At 45.9% G+C, this 19628-nt stretch overlaps 1 pseudogene; it reads left to right on the top strand.

The window, feature by feature from the left end:
- The first annotated feature begins 5649 nt into the window (after positions 1-5649).
- On the top strand, positions 5650-6333 carry LOC125548489 (annotated as a pseudogene).
- Positions 6334-19628: the final 13295 nt, after the last annotated feature.

The following is a 19628-nucleotide window of genomic DNA, read 5'->3' as shown; positions in this document are numbered from 1 at the left end:
TTGTGGCATACTAACAAACAAAGACACAAATAAGACAAGACGCTCCAAGCAAAACACATATCATGTTGGTGAATAAAAATATAGCTCCAAGTAAAGTTACCGATGGAAGTGGACGAAAGAGGGGATGCCTTCCGGGGCATCCCCAAGCTTTGACTTTTTGGTGTCCTTGGATTATCTTGGGGGTGCCATGGGAATCACCAAGCTTAGGCTCTTGCCACTCCTTGTTCCATAATCCATCAAATTCTTACCCAAAACTTGAAAACTTCACAACACAAAACTCAAAATAGAAAACTCGTGAGCTCCGTTAGCGAAATAAAACAAAAGACCACTTCAAGGTACTGTAATGAACTCATTATTTATTAATATTGGTGTTAAACCTACTGTATTCCAACTTCTCTATGGATTATAAACTATTTTACTAGCCATAGATTCATCAAAATAAGCAAACAACACACGAAAAACAGAATCTGTCAAAAACAGAACAGTCTGTAGTAATCTGTAGCTAGGGCAAGATTTGGAACCCCAAAAATTCTAAAATAAATTGATGGACGTGACTAATTTATCTATTAATCGTATGAAAAAAGAATTAACTAAATATCACTCTTCAAATAAAAATGGCAGCAGTTCTCATGAGCGCTAAAGTTTCTGTTTTTTACAGCAAGTTCAACAAGACTTCCCCAAGTCTTCCCAACGGTTATACTTGGCACAAACACTAATTAAACACAAAAAACACAAACAAAACAGAGGCTAGATAATTTATTTATTACTAAACAGGAGCAAAAGCAAGGAATAAAAATAAAATTGGGTTGCCTCCCAACAAGCGCAGTCGTTTAACGCCCCTAGCTAGGCATAAAAGCGAGCATAGATTTAGGTATTGCCATCTTCGGTAGGCAATCCATACGTGGCTCTCATGATAGTTTCATATGGTAATTTTATTTTATTTCTTGGAAAGTTTTCCATGCCATTTTTTAATGGAAATTGGAATCTAATATTCCCTTCCTTCATATCAATAATCGCACCAACCGTTCTAAGGAAAGGTCTACCAAGAATAATAGGGCAAGAAGGATTGCAATCTATATCAAGAACAATGAAATCTACAGGCACATAATTCCTATTTGAAACAATAAGAACATCATTAATTCTTCCCATAGGTTTCTTAATAGTGGAATCCGCAAGATGCAAGTTTAGAGAGCAATCATTAAAATTACAAAAATCTAGTAAATCACACAAAGTCTTGGGAATAGTAGAGACACTAGCACCCAAATCACACAAAGCATAAAACTCATGATCTTTAATTTTAATTTTAATAGTTGGTTCCCACTCATCATAGAGTTTTCTAGGGATATAAACTTTTAACTCAAGTTTTTCTTCATAAGATTGCATCAAGGCATCAACAATATGTTCGGTGAAGGCTTTATTTCGACTATAAGCATGTGGAGAATTTAGCACGGATTGCAACAAGGAAATACAATCAATTAAAGAGCAACTTTCATAATTAAATTCCTTGAAGTCCAATATAGTGGGTTTAGCAACATCTAGATTTTTATTTCTTTCAATCCCACTTTCGTCAATTTCATCATTAAGATCTAAATACTCTGAATTTTTGGAACGCCTTCTAGGTAAAGGAAGATCATATTCAGTTTCATCAAGATTCATATTGCAAAATAAAGATTTAATTGGAGACACATCAATAACTTTTAGATCTTCATCTTGATTTTCATAGGAATTGGAAGAACACGCTTTAATAAAGGCATCTTTGGAAGCACGCATCCTAGCGGTTCTTTCTTTACACTCATCAATTGAAATTCTCATGGCTTTTAGAGACTCATTGATATCATGCTTAGGTGGAATAGATCTAAGTTTTAAAGCATCAACATCAAGAGCAATTCTATCAACGTTCCTAGCCAAATCATCAATCTTAAGCAATTTTTCTTCAATCATAGCATTAAAATTCTTTTTTGAAGAAATAAATTCTTTAATATTAGATTCAAAATCAGAGGACATCTTATTATAATTTCCATAAGAGTTATTGTAGGAATTCCCATAATTATTAGAAGGATTACTAGGATATGGCCTAGGATTAAAATTCCCTCTATAAGCATTGTTACCAAAATTATTCCTACCAACAAAATTCACATCCATAGATTCATTGTTATTCTAAATCAAAGTAGACAAAGGCATATCATTAGGATCAGAAGAAACACTCTTAGTAGCAAATAATTTCATAAGTTCATCCATCTTTCCACTCAACACATTAATTTCTTCTATCGCATGCACTTTTTTATTAGATGATCTTTCAGTATGCCATTAAGAATAATTAACCATAATATTATCTAGGAGTTTAGTAGCATCTCCTAAAGTGATTTCCATAAAAGTGCCTCCCGCAGCCGAATCTAAAATATTTCTAGAAGCAAAATTCAATCCGGCATAAAAATTCTGTATAATCATCCACAAATTCAAACCATGAGTAGGGCAATTACGTATCATTAATTTCATTCTCTCCCAAGCTTGTGCAACATGTTCATGATCAAGTTGTTTAAAGTTCATAATATCGTTTCTAAGAGAGATGATCTTAGCGGGAGGAAAATACTTAGAGATAAAAGCATCTTTGCATTTGTTCCATGAATCAATACTGTTCTTAGGCAAAGACGAAAGCCAAGCTTTAGCACGATCTCTAAGCAAAAAAGGAAATAGCTTCAATTTAATGACATCATTATTGACATCTTTTTTCTTTTGCATATCACATAAATCAACGAAGCTATTCAGATGAGTAGCGGCATCTTCACTGGGAAGGCCGGCGAATTGATCTTTCATAACAAGATTCAACAAAGCAGTATTAATTTCACAAGATTCAGCATCGGTAAGAGGAGCAATCGGAGTGCTAAGGAAATCATTATTGTTGGTATTGGTGAAGTCACACAATTTAGTAGTATCTTGAGCCATCGCAACAAACAAGCAATCTAGCACACGAGCAAACAAGAGCAAACGGGCAAAAGAGGCAAACAGAGAGGGAGGATAGAGAGAGAGGGCGAATAAAATGGCAAGTGTGAATTGGGGGAGAGGAAAACGAGAGGCAAATGGCAAATAATGTAATGCGAGAGATAGGGATTGTGATGGGTACTTGGTATATTGACTTTTGCGCAGACTCCCCGGCAACGGCGCCAGAAATCCTTCTTGCTACGTCTTGAGCTTGCGTTGGTTTTCCCCGAGGAGGAAGGGATGATGCAGCAGAGTAGCGTAAGTATTTCCCTCGGTTTTTGAGAACCAAGGTATCAATCCAGTAGGAGGCCACGCTCAAGTCCCTCATACCTGCACAAAACGATAGCTACTCACAACCAACGCGATTAGGGGTTGTCAAGCCCTTCACGGTCACTTACGAGAGTGAGATCTGATAGATAGAATATTTTTGGTATTTTTGATATAAAGATGCAAAGTAAAAAGTAAAGGCAAAGTAAATAGCAAAACAATATTAAAGTGATGGAGATTGATATGATGAGAATAGACCTGGGGGCCATTGGTTTCACTAGTGGCTTCTCTCAAGAGCATAAGTATTCTACGGTGGGTGAACAAATTACTATTGAGTAATTGACAGAATTGAGCATAATTATGAGAATATCTAGGCATGATCATGTATATAGGCATCACGTCCGTGACAAGTAGACCGAAACGATTCTGCATCTACTACTATTACTCCACTCATCGACCGCTATCCATCATGCATCTAGAGTATTAAGTTAAAAACAGAGTAACGCCTTAAGCAAGATGACATGATGTAGAGAGATAAATTCATGCAATATGAAATAAACCCCATCTTGTTATCCTCGATGGCAACGATGCAATACGTGCCTTGCTGCCCCTTCTGTCACTGGGAAAGGACACTGCAAGATCGAACCCAAAGCTAAGCACTTCTCCCATGTCAAGAACTACCAATCTAGTTGGCCAAACCAAACGGATAATTCAAAGAGACGTGCAAAGATAACCAATCATGCATAAAAGAATTCAGAGAAGATTCAAATACTATTCATAGATAGACTTGATCATAAACCCGCAATTCATCGATCTCAACAAACACACCGCAAAAAGAAGATTACATCGAATAGATCTCCACGAGAGAGGGGGAGAACTTTGTATTGAGATTCAAAGAGAGAGAAGAAGCCATCCAGCTACTAACTATGGACCCGAAGGTCTGAGGTAAACTACTCACACTTCATCGGAGAGGCTATGATGATGTAGAAGCCCTCCGTGATGACGGCCATCTTCCGGCGGAGCTCCAGAACAGGCCCCAAGATGGGATCTCGTGGATACAGAAAGTTGCGGCAATGGAATTAGGTTTTTGGCTCCTGTTCTGATCGTTTGGGGGTACGTGTGTATATATAGGAGGAAGAAGTACGCTGGAGGAGCAATGAGGGGCCCACGAGGAAGGGGGCGCGCCCTAGGGCCCCCCCCCCACCCTCGTGACCGCCTCTTTTGTTCCTTGGAGCAGGGTCCAAGTCTCCTGGATCACGTTCAGTGAGAAAATCACGTTCCCGAAGATTTTATTCTGTTTGGACTCCGTTTGATATTCTGTTTCTCCGAAACACTGAAATAGGCAAAAAACAACAATTCTGGGCTGGGCCTCCGGTTAATAGGTTAGCCCCAAAAATAATATAAAAGTGGAAAATAAAGCCCAATATAGTCCAAAACAGTAGATAATATAGCATGGAGAAATCAAAAATTATAGATACGTTGGAGACGTATCACCAAACCATTTCATCAAACCACATGCAGTATAATGCATGGGGCATTCGTGACATTGATTGCTATGGCTGCTTCGTGTTCGAGAAATATCCCAGCTCCATTGGGCCAGGCGTATTCAACTAGAGGCGGGTTTACAGCCTCGGGAACCACTCCATGTTCCTCGGGCTCAATTATCCGATCATCCAACAAATCATTGATCATATCACCGGTGATGATTACCGTGCTATGCAACTTCCATTCGCCAGGGGGGACTGTGTTTACACATCATACCATGGGTTTCATGAATCACCATATCCAGAGATTCGTCGACACAGCTTGTTGCCAGATAATCTTCAGTGCATGAAAGGCATCAAGCTTCCATGCGATGGATGGCTTTTGCAATCCCGACATGCGGCGATGTGGTTCATGCCAACAGCAAATATGCACATCTTGATTCGTACTGATATGTAGACTGAGCCATGTATTCTGCTGCTGCAGCACGACCCTCTTTTGTTGGATATTATGTACTGTTGTTAGTTTGAAGCACTCCTCTGGTTTGAAGGATAGATACCTTTCTGGGATCAAGTGCATCCTAACTCACCTGCGCAGGATGTACTGATATATCACTTAGGCTTCAAGTGCGTACTTGTTAGTTAAACCTATGGTTAAAATGTGACACTAAATACGACTAGTAAGTAGTATAGTAGCAGTACTAGTATACGTCGGTCAAATTATTCATCATGTCCACACATTGAATTGACGTGACAACACGCTACGCGTGAGGTGACACAAGAATCCCGGCGGCGTGTTCGGGTATTCTGAACTTCAGATTTGGAGTACCACTTATCTGTCGAAATCTTTCATCATTCACTTAAAAAAGTCGATAGATCATACATTGAGTACCATATAACTGGAATTAACCCATGCAAGTCGAAGAAGGATTGGCCGGTGCCGCCGGCTGGCGTCAAGTTCGATCCCATGGATCAGGAGCTGATCGAGTACCTTGAGGCCAAAGTGAGTGCTGACAGCGCGAGATCTCACCCTCTCATCGATTTGTTCATACCAACCATCGACAGTGAGCATGGCATATGCTACACCCATCCTGAGAAACTTCCAGGTAAGACACCGATCAGCCGTCTACTTGCACAAACATATTCCTTTGTTTATAGCTCTATTTTTCTTTTTAGACGCAGACCTGGTGAAGCAATTACAATTTGACAGTTAATAAAAAGTGAAACAAGTGACTGCAACATGCCAAAGATGTTATGAAAATGCCAACTACGTACACTAAAACCTGTATTCGACAGTACTGCAGGTATCACACTGAGTGGCCTAAGCAAGCATTTCTTCCACTGCAATTCTAGGGCGTTCAAAAGGGGCACGTGAACACGTCCCAAGATACAGTCCGAGTGCGGCATGCACACGATGTGGCACAACACCGGCAATACCTTACCGGTGATGGTCAACGGCCGGCAGACGGGCAGCAAAAAGGTTCTGGTGCTGCACACCAACAAGAACTTCGACCAACAGAGGACCAATTGGGTGATGCACCAGTACCACCTCGTGGACCTAGAGAAAGAGAAGGAGCGGGAGATGGTCCTCTGCAAGATTTTCTACCAGACGAACACTAGGGCCAGGAGTAAAAAGATTATAAGTTAATTTGGTATTGGTACTTGTACTACCTTGTCGTCCGCAAGTTGGTATTGTTGTTAACGATCTTTTGGTATGAACTTGGCATTTGCTTCCAACCATCATGCCGAGAGTCGACGTGGATATAAAGCTGAATCATTTGTTTCGAAACGAATTTTCAGGCACTTGATTTTTATTTGATGGGTATCATAAGCACCTGTCGTTCGAATTATCAGTTCTCCAAAATTTTCAAAACAAGTGCATGCTCTTATTATCACGATGAAAAAAAAATATCCCTATTGCATCCCAGTTATCAGTCTATACTTGCAGAATTCTCTCGTTTATTGAGCACGTATATTGTTTTTTCAGGTCGAGCAAGTTTCAACTGGGCTGTAGACTGCCCAGGCTTGGTTTTGTTTTTAACAGGCCCAGCCCATGAAGACAACATGGCACAAAGATCCAGCAGGTATGTACTGGCCTTTGGCCCGCCAGCGTTAGTTATATTTTGTCTTACAACATTCGCAGGCACTTTTTTTACTGAATCAAACACACAGCCCAGTTCTATTTTCCTCTTGAAACGCATGTCCTACATCTGTTTTCTAATCTCTACCTATAGTTTTACTAGTTCATATACACGTATCATTATATTGAAAATACATAAAATTCCCTTTTCATATTTACATCCTTATTTTTGTTGTTGTTTTCCCTCCCAGCGTTGATTTTTTACCACTAGTTTTCCCTTAAACCAACTCAATTGTCCCACGTCTTATTTTCTTACAAAAATAAAACGATTTTTGGCAAATCAATAAGTTCTTAAAAAATGTTTATCATTTCGGGATTACAAAAGTTCGGACTTCACCGAAATATGCAAAATAAGGTTGAACTTTTTGACTGTGGTCCTGGGCAGAAAATGGGCTGTAATAAATTACTTAAGAATTAGCAAATGGGCTGCAAATTATTAAAAAATAGCAAATGGGCTCTATGTTGTCTGCCATAGATTTGGAGGCTGAGTTGTGGGCCTACTAAGTTCATGCGTACACAAGGTTTATCAAAAAAGAAAACTTAGTCAGCAATCTACTCTACCAGCATCAGACCGTTAGATGTCAATCTAACAGCAATCGTGCTTCTTCAGTCTCTGATCTTCTTGCCCCAGCCGCCCAAACCAGCGCCGTCGGAACCGCCTGCTCCTGCCTCCTGTGGCCGGCTGTGCTGCCGGGCAGGCCTCACGGCCCCATCATATACTCGCATCCCTGGCCTGTCTATCCCTCTACTCACCCACACCTCCTGTTATTTTCCGGCGACGGCAGCCGAACCAGTCAACCCTCATACTCTCCACCGCGTGGGCAGCCACTACCGAGTCTTCCCCGGCTCGTGTCATTCACTTCGTAGGCCTCGCCGTCGTCCGCCGCCCTGGTGCTCTTGGCATGCCATGGTCAACGTGGTCAATGAACGACATCCATCGGAAGTGGACTGTACGTGGAGAGGCTGACAACTGGGTCCATGGCCGCACACAAGGAAATGCCTCCTTATTACGCGCAGAATAATGATTCCTCCACCTGACATCTGGGACCCGCCGGAAGGGCCTCTGTATTCGCGAAAAAAAATGTTCCCTCCGCTGACAGGTCAGACCCACCAACTATATCTTCGCACGGAAGGAAGTGCCTCCTTATTGCGCACAAAAAAATGAATACCCACTTGCCAACTGGGACCCACCACAATGGGAGGCTGACTTGTGGGCCTACTAAGTTGACGGGGACGGAGGACTTTGTCAACTTAGTCAATATGAACGATTCTAGCTCCAGTGACCGTACGATGTCCATCCAACGGCCTTAGTGCTTCTTCAACCTCTGGTCTTCTTGCTCCAGCCGCCCAAAGCAGCGCCGGTCGTGCCGCCTGTTCCTGCCTCCCGTCGTCGGCTGTGCTGCCGCGGAGGCCTCACCGCCCCCATACTACTCCCACCGCTGGTCAGGCCATCCCTCCACTCACCCACACCCCCTATTATTCTACGGTGACTGCAGCCTCACACCGCAGTCGAACCAGTGAACCCTCGTACTCCTCTCCGCGTGGGCATCCACTGCCGCGTCTTCCCCGGCTCCGCATCGTCCCCTTCCTAGGCCTCGCCGTCGTCCACCGCCTTGGTGCTCTCGGCGCGGCGTGATCAATATGGTCAACGACCGACTTCCATCGGAAGAGTACTGTACGTGGAGAGGCTGACAGCTGGGTCCACGGCCACAACCCAGTTTTTTTGTGATTTGACAAGTAAGTCACTTTGTCAGGCCTGTTTGGCTGCAAATCTTTCAAGACGAGGAGAGCTTTATTCGGTTGGCCGAGAAAATGGCCTATTAGTAATGAGAAATGGGCTGTACATTTTTAAAACACATCAAACCAGCAATTAGTTTCAAATTTCTTTTTTTCATTTCAAGATTTTAAATTGCATTGATTTTTATGCGTGAATAATTTGATGGATTTTATATTGATATACATTTATTTTTTAAAATCAATTTGAATGTGACTCGAAATTTCGGGATTAAAAATAGTTCGGACCGCACCGAAATATGAAAAATTTCGTATAATTTTTTAACCGTGGCCACAATATGGGCTGTAATGCTAACAAAAAGAATATGGGCTCCAAAAAAACCTTAAGAATTAGCAAATGGGCTGTAAATTATTAGGAATAATGGCAGATGGGTTGTATGATGTTTTCCACAGATTTGAGGCTTTCCTAAAAAAGGTTGACGCACAAGCAGTGACTGATGGATGTCCATCCAATGACCATCGTGCTTCTTCAATCTCTGCTCTTCCTGCTCCAGCCGCTCAAACAAGCGCCGGCGGGACTGCCTGCTCCCTCCTCCCCGTGGCTGGCTATGCTGCCATGTAGGCCTCACCGCCCCACCGTACTCCCATTGTTGTCCTAGCCATCCCTCTACTCGCCCATACCTGTTGTTATTCTCCGGCGACGGTAGATGAATCAGTAATCCCTCATACAGTCGTACTCTCCTCCACGTGGAAAACAACTGCCGAGTCTTCCCTGCCTCCGTGTCGTTCCCTTTCTAGGCCTAGCCATCGTCCACCGCCCTGGTGCTCTCGGCGCGGCCTGGTCAACGTGCTCAACGACCGACATGCATCTGAAGTGGACTGTACGTGGAGAAGCTGACAGCTGAGTCCACGGCCGCACGCAAGGAAATTCCTCCTTATTATGCGCAAAATAATGATTCCTCCACCTGACATCTGGGACCCACCGAAAGGGCCTCTGTATTTCGCGAAAAAACGTTACCGCCGCTGACAGCTTGGACCCACCAGCTATATCTTCGCAAGCAAGGAAGTGCCTCCTTATTACACACAAAAAAATGAATACTCCCCCTATTAGCTGGGACCCAGTATAGTTGCAGGCTGACTTGTGGGCCTACTAAGTTGATGGGGATGGAAGGCTTTGTCAACTTACTCAGTATGCACAATTCTAGCTTCAGTGACCGTATGATGTCCATCCAACGACCGTAGTGCTTCTTCAACCTCTGGTCTTGTTGCTCCAGTCGCCCAAACCAGCGCCGGTCGTGCCTCGTGCTCCTGCCTCCCGTGGCCGGCTGCGATGCGGCGGAGGCCTCACTGCCCCCTACTACTCCCACCGCTGCCAGGCCATCCCTCTACTCACTCACACCCCCTGCTATTCTGCGGCGACAGCAGTCTCACACCGCAGCGAACCAGTGAACCCTCATACTCCTCTATGCGTGGGCATCCACTGTCGCGTCTTCCCCGGCTCCGCGTCATCCCCTTCCTAGGCCTTGCCGTCGTCCACCGCCCTGGTGTTCTTGGCACGACGTGGTCAACGTGGTCAAGGAACGGCTTCCATCGGACGTGCACTGTACGTGGAGAGGCTGACAACTGGGTCCACGGTCGCAGCAAGGAAGTGCCTCCTTATTACGCGCAAAATAATTATTCCTCCACCTGACAGCGGGGACCCACCGGACGGGCCACCATATTTCACAAAAAAAATGTTTCCCCCTGACTGCTGGGACCCACCAGCTACATCTTCGCACGCAAGGAAGTGCGTCCGGGCAAAAAAAATGATCCGCCCCCTGACTACTCGGACCCACCAGCTACATCTTCGCACACAAGGAAGTGCCTGACAATCGGGACCCACCTGGCCGAAGCGTACGTAGCGTTGTCATTCCGGTCGCGAACGTGTACGTATATACTGGTCGATGTAGAGGCGCGCACGTGTCGTAGTAGAGGTGCGCACGTAGCATGTACACGTACGTACAACGGTCAGTGTGCAAGAAAGAAAATACGGCCACGTACGTACATACGGGCAGGGTCTCAAATGCTTACTCGCGCATACGTACGGCCAGGGCTTGTGTACATGGCTGGGTCGGAATGGAGAAACAACGTCATCGTCATGTTCATGGGGAGCCAACCGGCTGGGTCAGAACGGAATGCGTCGTCGTGTTCATCGGGAGGGCTTGGACGGAACAGCCGATGGAAACGACGCATGGCGTACCACAGAACGGAGGAAACGGCCTTGTGTTCGACCGGCCACGTTCGAAACAGGATCCTGTTCATCGGGAGGGGTCTGGCATACCGCAAAACGGAGGAAACGGACCTCCTACGATCGAAATGGGGGTCCTGTTGATCAGGAGGGGTGTGGCGTACCAAAAAACGGAGGAAAAGGACTTGTGTTGGAGCGCTACGGTCAAAACGGGGGTCCTGTTCATCGAGAGGGGTGTGGCGTACCGCCAAACGGGACTCCACAGGATACTGTTCATCTCCACCGTCGACCCCCTCCAGCCTCCACGGGCTACTGTTCATCCACCGTCGACCTCCACCTGCGACTGTTCATCCAGGGGCTCCTGTTCATCCAGCCTCCACCGCGTGCTACTCCACCGGCTACTGTTCATCCAGCCCTCCACCATCTACTGTTCATCCTGCCCTCCACGGGGTGGTCATGTTCATCCAGCCCTCCACGGGGTCCTGTTCATCCAGCCCCAACTGGCTCGATCGATCGGGGTCCTATTCATCCAGAGGCAACACCACGGGGTCCTGTTCATCCAAACCCCCCAGCAACGCTCACTGTTCATCCAGAGGCAACACCACGGGGTCTTGTTCATCCACCCCCACCAGGAACTATTCATCCAAACCCCCCTAGCAACGCTCACTGTTCATCCAGAGGCAGCATCGATCGGCTTCAGTTAGTAGCAATAGCGAAGGAATTGCTCGATCGGGTTCAGTTAACAGCCATCGATCGATCGCTCGGGTTCAGTAACGCGTAGCTGGAGTGCAATCGCTCGATTTCAGTTAGAGCCCAACGCCTCGCTCGAGTTCAGTTAGAGCCCAACGCCTCGCACCCACACATGTGCGTGTACGAGAGAAACGCGCATCGCTCGGCCCTGACCACCCACTGTAACTGGGAACACCCTGATATTTTCCTCGCCCTCGCTTCTACCACGGTTTTTTCCGTCATGGACGGCCCAAAGAATGTCATGCAGCCGCGTCTCAGGCCCGCCCTGGACGAAAAGCCCATTTTCTGTCATGATTTTTTGTCATACAAGTAGGACCCCACCACATCTATGATGATACCATGTTTTGTCACAATTATTATCATAGAAGTGTCATAAGTATGACAGAAAAAAATTCGTTCGGCCCAAAATGTCACAGATGTGTCTTTTTTTGTAGTGTTTGTTCGTCTTCTTCTCCCTTTGTTTTCATTTTTTTACCATCTTTAAATTTTTCTCTAGCTCTTTAGCTCTTGTGCGGCTACACCGCACACCTACGATGTGAACATCCTTAAATGTATACACTCATAATACCTGGGGGCTTCTTTTGCAGAAGCTTATTACTATTTCCGAGCATCAAGCTCAACACATATGTGTCCTCTTCTACATATGTACCTTTTTTTGCCATTATATGCATCGTTATGACTTAAGTTTTTGCCAAGCTAGGTTGCCTAGCTCCCGTGCTTATGCCCTACGTTCCTGTTTGTTCAGCTAGGGCATAATGGGAGCACCTCTGCGATTGTTACTGCCGGGTCATCCGGACGTGTACCTCAGACTGGGTGAAGCCGAAAGCTAGCGTTCTTAAGGGAATATTCGGTCGGCGAACTAAAGAAGTGTTACATTCATTACATTATGAACCCCCAGATGTCACGCATACTGCAATTCTCTCAATCACAGTTCAGGCATGCACACCAAGGCATGTTCACCCAGGGAAAGGAACCCTTAATGGAACTATTCTCTCTGGAAGATGTTTCTTACAATTACAATGTAATATAACATAGCTAGCCGGATACAACTTGTCTGTTCAAGCAACTATGAACCCTACGCCTGGTTTCCACGCATGCCCCAGTTTATATTACTGAGCGGGTATTCGGAAACACTCCGAGCCTTTGGGTCTAGAGGTCGAAGCGAAAAGGTCTGCCATGATAATCATTTTACAATCCGGCTAGAGAAAAATTTGTCAATTGAAGTACATAGTCACTTCGACTCAAAAACTTCTTCATCTATGCCATCCAACATGTTATCTAGCTTACAATCCTGTTGGGAATATTTGGCGGTTACCTTTACTTGGTCATATACCAAACTAATTGGAATTTCTTTTCCATCTGACCCCTTAGGCCCTACCCGGGACATATGATTCGGGTCAAGCTTGGTGTACCATGTCTTCACCATGGCCCAAGCCTCCCGCGCACCTTCTCGGCAAGCTAATATCTTCCATAATCGAATACGCCGCCATGCTCCTTTGAATAGCTCCGCCATACTTCCTGGAGGAGAGGCGGATGGCCATAAAGCCTTGGCAACACTCCACATTGCTTGCCAAACTCGCTCGTGCAATTGGGACAGTTCTTGTAGGAGGTCGCCTTGAGAGCCAGACATTTCCTCTTCGGGACGGCCAGTCAACATACCTGTAGATATAAATCTGTGAGATCATTTCTTCACTGAATTGCATAAAGGTAAGGTCAAAAACATACTGAATATGCCGCCTTGTAGCCTCCTATTCTCCTTGACGGCGTCAGCTAGCTGGGCTCCCACATCTTTTAGTTCTTCACCCAACAGGGTATTGGAATCATGTAGCTTGTTCTTTTCATCCCTGACCCGCGTCAGCACACGTTCGTCTCCCGCATGTTGCCTTTTGGCCTCTTGTTCACCAGCCTGGGCAATTTTCAGTTTTCCCTCAATTGATCTACTGTCCTGTCAATGGAAACGCAACAGTATTAATATTACTAGTATATGATTATACTTTTTTCTGATGGGGGGAAAACATTACCAGGCGGTGCCCCCTTGGATTTCTCCAATTCGGCGGTAGCCGTAGCTAGCTGGGTCTTACACTTTTCCAGCTCTTGAGACAACAGGCTATTCTTCTCCGTGAGTACCTGATTATACAATGCTCCTTAAATCAGTTGTATCAACTGCTTCAAGTCTCGGGGGCTACTAGTATATAATTATCAGATTTGTACAAATGTGTACTTACCCACATATCTTTCAAATGATGGTCTGTGGATCTGGTAAGCCCATCTCGAGCAGCTCGGATGTATGCATCAACCGAGCTGAAGGCGTTGAATGCCTCTTTTCTAAAGACGGGGTCGCGAAGAGCGGAGCGCCGGCACCAATGATTCATGGTGCTTTGCACTTCAAAGTTTGTGACGGATACATCATCTGAATCCTCTGCCGAGGGACAATCCGGCATCACTCTCATATCAGCCCTTGCCTTTAAAGCAGGGTCTGGAACCTGACTCGTGGAGGCATGGCCGGAAGGATCCCCGGACATAGTCCGGTGAACGCTTTTCGTGATAAAACACATCGGATAATGTCACAGTTTAACGTGACTGCCAGGAAGTGTGATTAAAAAAATCATACCTCTTTGATGAAGGTTCTGCCGTATTGTCGTCTGCCTTCCTCTTCGAAGATTTGCTCGGCGCGGACACCTTTCTCCTAGGAGATGCCTCTGGCGCACATTGAGGCATTGAGCGCCTCCCCTTTGGAGCATGAAATAGTGCGGTGGGTGAGGCGTAATGAGGAAGCTCTTTCGGAGAAGGTGTCTTTTGATCACTTACATGTAGGCAGGAAGGAGGCCGGGATAGTCGGCCATGATTGGCACTACTGTGCCGTCGTAGCTCGCTTGGTAGAATACTCCCTCCTAGAGCTCTACAAATATATCCGGATCTTCCTCGTATCAGGGGTCAAGGTCCCGGTTACGGTTCTCCAGCTGAGGAGCGGGGCTATAGATCTCCGCTATAACCTCCCGCCATTCCTGTTACAAATGGAAAGGTTAATGCCAATTAAGCATGACTCAGGGAGAGGATTGAGTAGAGTAATGGGATTAAAACTCACCCAGCTAGGAGGATTGTACATGAAGAATCCTTCTCGAAGCATAAGACGAGTGAACTCCTCTTTCTCCCCTTTATACAAATCAGCTAGTATAGCGGCCAGAGCGGAAGGGGAATCCGGACCCTTTCGTCCACAGCGCGAGGCGTCGTCCTCCCCGTTGTAGTGCCACATGGGAAGCCCCCTGAATTGGAGCCGCTGAACACCTCGCATTATGGAAATGGCCATTACGTCAATTATTGATAATTCGTACTGTGCAAGTGTCCTTATCTTGCCCAGTAATTGTTGGACTTCTGCACTATCTTCCTCCTCGAGGCTCTGAGGGCGCTCGCTGTGGCGTTTCTTCAACGGAGTACTGGTAAATTCGGGAAGGCCCATTTGGACTGGGTCAGAGAGAGCAATGTCCTCAATATAGAACCATTCTGAGGGCCACTCTTCAGATGCCTTCTTTGGCATGCCGGATAAGTATCAGGTCTCGGCTATGCACCATATTTTGGCGCCGCCCACCTCGAATATGGATCCCTTTTGGGAGCGAGGGACGAGGCAGAATAGTTTCCTCCATAGCTCGAAATGGGCCTCCCAGCCCAGGAATAGCTCGCAAAGAGAAACATAGCCCGCGATGTGCAGAATGGAACCGGGCGTGAGATTGTGCAGTTGAAGACCATAGTACTCCAGAAGACCTCGGAGGAAGGGGTGGATTGGAAACCCGACACCTCTCAACAAGTAGGATACGAAGCACATCTGTTCCCCCTTGGTTGGATTGGGGAAATTTTCCGCCAGAACTTCGCCTGTGAAGGAGGTCAATCCTGCTCGAACAGGGACCAGATCCGCGGGGGGAAGGAATCCATGTGTTGGAGCTTAACCAACTGCTCATGGGATACAGAACATCTCTCCCAATCGCCTTTTTCGGAACCGTGAGGGCGGGAGGAAGAACTGGGGACGCTAGCCATGTTGAATGGTTTCCCCTGGCAAGGCTCTGAGGATTTTCCGCTGGGTGTGGAATGGATCTGAGTCCAATTCCTTTAAATAGAGGCCTTACTTATGTGGCCGGGGGGAGGGGGTTATGTGCAAAAAATACCTCGACCTATCGTATTCGCTTGACACATGGAAGCAGAAGGAGTTGGGGCATAGAAGCCGATGGGTGTAACATTAAATGGGAGGCCGAATACAACTCTTTAAGTCAGGTACTTTGAAGTGATCGGAGGAGGAACCCGCCTTGCAATGCCGAAGACAATCTGCGCGCCGGACACCTCTTCATTGAAGCCTGGTTCGGGGGCTACTGAGGGAGTCCTAGATTAAGGGGTCCTCGGGCGTCCGACCTGTTAGACATGGGTCGGACTGATGGGCCGTGAAGATACAAGACAGGAGACTCTCTCCCGTGTTCGGATGGGACTCTCCTTGGCATGGATGGCAAGCCTGGCGCTCGGATATGAAGATTCCTTTCTGTGTAACCGACTTTGTACAACCCTAGTCCCCTCCGGTGTCCATATAAACCGGAGGGTTTAGTCCGTAGAGGCAATGATAATCTGACAAGCTAGACTTCTAGGGTTTTAGCCATTACGATCTCATGGTAGATCAACTCTTGTAATCCTCATACTCATCAATATCAATCAAGCAGGACGTAGGGTATTACCTCCATCAAGAGGGCCCAAACCTGGGTAAAACATCATGTTCCCTGCCTCCTGTTACCATCAACCTTAGACGCATAGTTCGGGATCCCCTACCCAAGATCCGCCGGTTTTGACACCGACAGCTATAGTGTGCGCTGACCAAGCAGCCACCAACCCGCCTGACGCGGGACTGTAGCCATACGCGGGACTATAGCCATACAACTCTTGACGCGGCCTCCGTCATCAAGTACAAAGCTACAACGAAAGGCAATCTGCATGGCCCGCAGGCGGCGGCCCCTACATGTCGGTCGGGTTCTCGGCAGCCAGCGCGGCCCTATAGCGGCGGGCCCGAGCAGCCGGCGGAGAACCCGGCGACGTTAGACACTGACGTCCGGGTCCTACGCCCGGCCGTATTACCATTGTACCCCTGGGGGGTTGGCCTATAAAACCCCCGGGACTCACCCATGCAAAGGGTTCAGCCTTCGTTCCACCGCACACCATAGCTATGAGAAGAGAGCTAGCCTTGCTCTTCTTCCTCCTCTAGCAACATAGCTCAAGGAGCAATCTTGTACACCATTTGATCATAGTCATCATAGCAGGAGTAGGGGTGTTATCTCTCCGGAGAGCCCCGAACCTGGGTACGTCTCGTGTGCCTTCGAGCTCGTGCTCACTCTCGCTTCCGAAACCCGACGACGTCCCTATGGCTCCACCCACGATAAGCCACCTCCTGGCATCTGACGTGAGATTACCACGAGACCCCCATGTCTTGTCGTCGCCTCGTGGACCCCCTGACTTGTTCCCGACGCCAAAAATTCCTATAATTATAGAAACCCCCAGAAATAAACCTAGATTGGGAGTTCCGTCGCCGCAAGCCTCTGTAGCCATGAAAAACTAATCGGGAGCCCGTTCCGGCACCCTGACGGAGGAGGAAACCATCACAAGTGGGCATCTTCATCATCCCGGCAGTCTCCATGACGAGGAGAGAGTAGTTCATCCTCGTGGCTGAGGGTATGTACCAACAACTATGTGTTTGATCTCTCTCTCTCTCTCTCGTGTTCTTGAGTTGGTACGATCTTGATGTACCACGAGCTTTATTATTATAGTTGAATCTTATGGTGTTTCTCCCCCTCTATCTTCTTATGATGAATTGAGTTTTACCTTTGAGGTTTCACTATTATCGGATTGGATACTATTATGGATTTAATGACACTTGATGTATGTCTTGCATGGGATACCCGTGGTGACAATCGGGTATTCTATTGATTCACTTGATGTATGTTTTGGCACTCAATTCGCGGATTCCCGAGGTGACATTGGGGTAATCTATGCATAGGGGTTGATGCATGTTTTCGTCCCTGTTTCTCTAGTAGGAATCTCAGGGCACTCTTTGAGGCTCTTTATGTTGGATTGAATATTATGAATCTGAAGTTGTTTAATGCATATCGTATAATTGACCCGCAGATACTTGTGGTGACATTGGAGTATCTAGGTGACATTAGGTTTGATTGATGTGTGTCATATGGTGTTATTTTACTACAACTCTAGGGTTGTTTGTGACACTTATAGGAATAGCTCAATGGATTGATCAGAAAGAATAACTTCGTACCCTACAAGCAATTTTATCTTATGTTCTCCATGATAGGAACTTTGGAGTGACTTTTGTCACACGTTGAGGGATTTCCATATGATCTAATTATGTTATCGTTGTTGAGAGAACTTGCACTAGTCAAAGTATGAACCCTAGGCCTTGTTTCCAAGCATTGCAATACCGTTTTTCGCTCACTTTTATCACTTGTTACCTTGCTGTTTTTATACTGAGTGTGTCTAGGGCACATCTAGATGTGCTCTAGTTATTGCACATCTAACTGAGTGAATCAAGTATAAAGAGAAAAAGAAAAAAGAGAAAGACAATATTCACACGAATCTCAATGTAAGATCAATGACATATGACTTAGATGTGCAACAATTATGGCACATCTAGATGTGCTTTAGCAAAACTGTTTTATATTTTCAGATTACAAAAACCTATATCTACCATCCATATTACACTTGTATTACCATCTCTTCGCCGAACTAGTGCACCTATGCAATTTATCATTGTGTTGGGTACGTTGGGGACACAAGAGACTCTTTGTTATTTGGTTGCAGGGTTGTTTGAGAGAGACCATCTTCATCCTACACCTCCCATGGATTGATAAACCTTAAGTCATTCACTTGAAGGAAATTTTCTATTGTCCTATAAAACTCTACAGTTGGAGGCCCAACAACTTCTACCAGGATAAAGTTGCGTAGTAGACATCACACCACCACGCCGAGCACACTCCGTGGCCGCCAGCATCACCACAAATCACGATGCTCAGCTGCTGCCGAGGCACGGCGCCACCACGCCTTCTTGCGGCCACCAAGCGGGGCCCGCAAGCCCACCCAGATCCAGAACACACAGGTGGGAGAAGAGCCCGCGGCCGCTGCTTCCATTGAGGCAGCACCACCGAACAGAGCTCGACCCTCTACCACCGCCACCAAGATGAGCCGTCGTTGGATCTTTGTCGTGCCGCGCCGCCAAGATCGTCGCTGGAAAGCCTCACGGCACAGCCAGGGGAGAAGGGGGAGGAGCGTCCAGTAGAGCCCCTGTATCACCTCAGATATGGATGCGGGGGTCAGGCCGTGCTTGTGATTGTATGGCCAGATCTCGGGCTCCAACTATCGCGGGAAGCTGTGAAGGTGATACGTGTGTGTGTGTGTGTGTGTGTTTTCTTTGTATAGGAAGTTAGTTTTTGTTTGGATCTGAATATCCAGCGAAATCAGCGCTCGGAGTCCATTTCATTCCCTCAAATTGGGTGATATGATCGAACGGAAATGTTCACTATGAAAACCCGCAACTGATATATATCACCCGCTACGCACGCTAAGCGCGTCGCCGCCTAAGCACCCTCGCTAGCGGGCTGACGGGAGCGTTACCGAGCGTTTTCCCTTACAACGGTTTTCGGGTTGCTCCGCATGCTTCTGATCGGTTTTGGGAAGCTTTCGGGCCAGTTTTTTGCTTTTCCATATTAGTTTTTTTTCTTTTTTATTGGTTCTTTTCCCTTCTTCTTTTTTCAAAAAGTCATGAATTTTTAAATTGTTAAAATCATTTAAAAAATCCCATGTAGAAAATTTTTGGCTTTACAAAATTGTTCATGCTTTCAAAACATATTAGAAAATTCAAAAAATTATCACAATTTGAAAAATGTTTTCTTTAAAATATATTCATGAATTCAAAAAATATTGATGATTTTAAAAAAATCACAAATTTAAAGAATGTTCGTGAATTCAAAAGATGCTCATGAATTGAAAACAATATTGAAGTTCAAAAATTGTTCAG

This window comes from Triticum urartu, chromosome 3, assembly GCF_003073215.2.
Source record: "Triticum urartu cultivar G1812 chromosome 3, Tu2.1, whole genome shotgun sequence".
Classification (NCBI taxonomy): Eukaryota; Viridiplantae; Streptophyta; class Magnoliopsida; order Poales; family Poaceae; genus Triticum; species Triticum urartu.
This window is presented reverse-complemented; position numbering and strand designations above follow the sequence as displayed.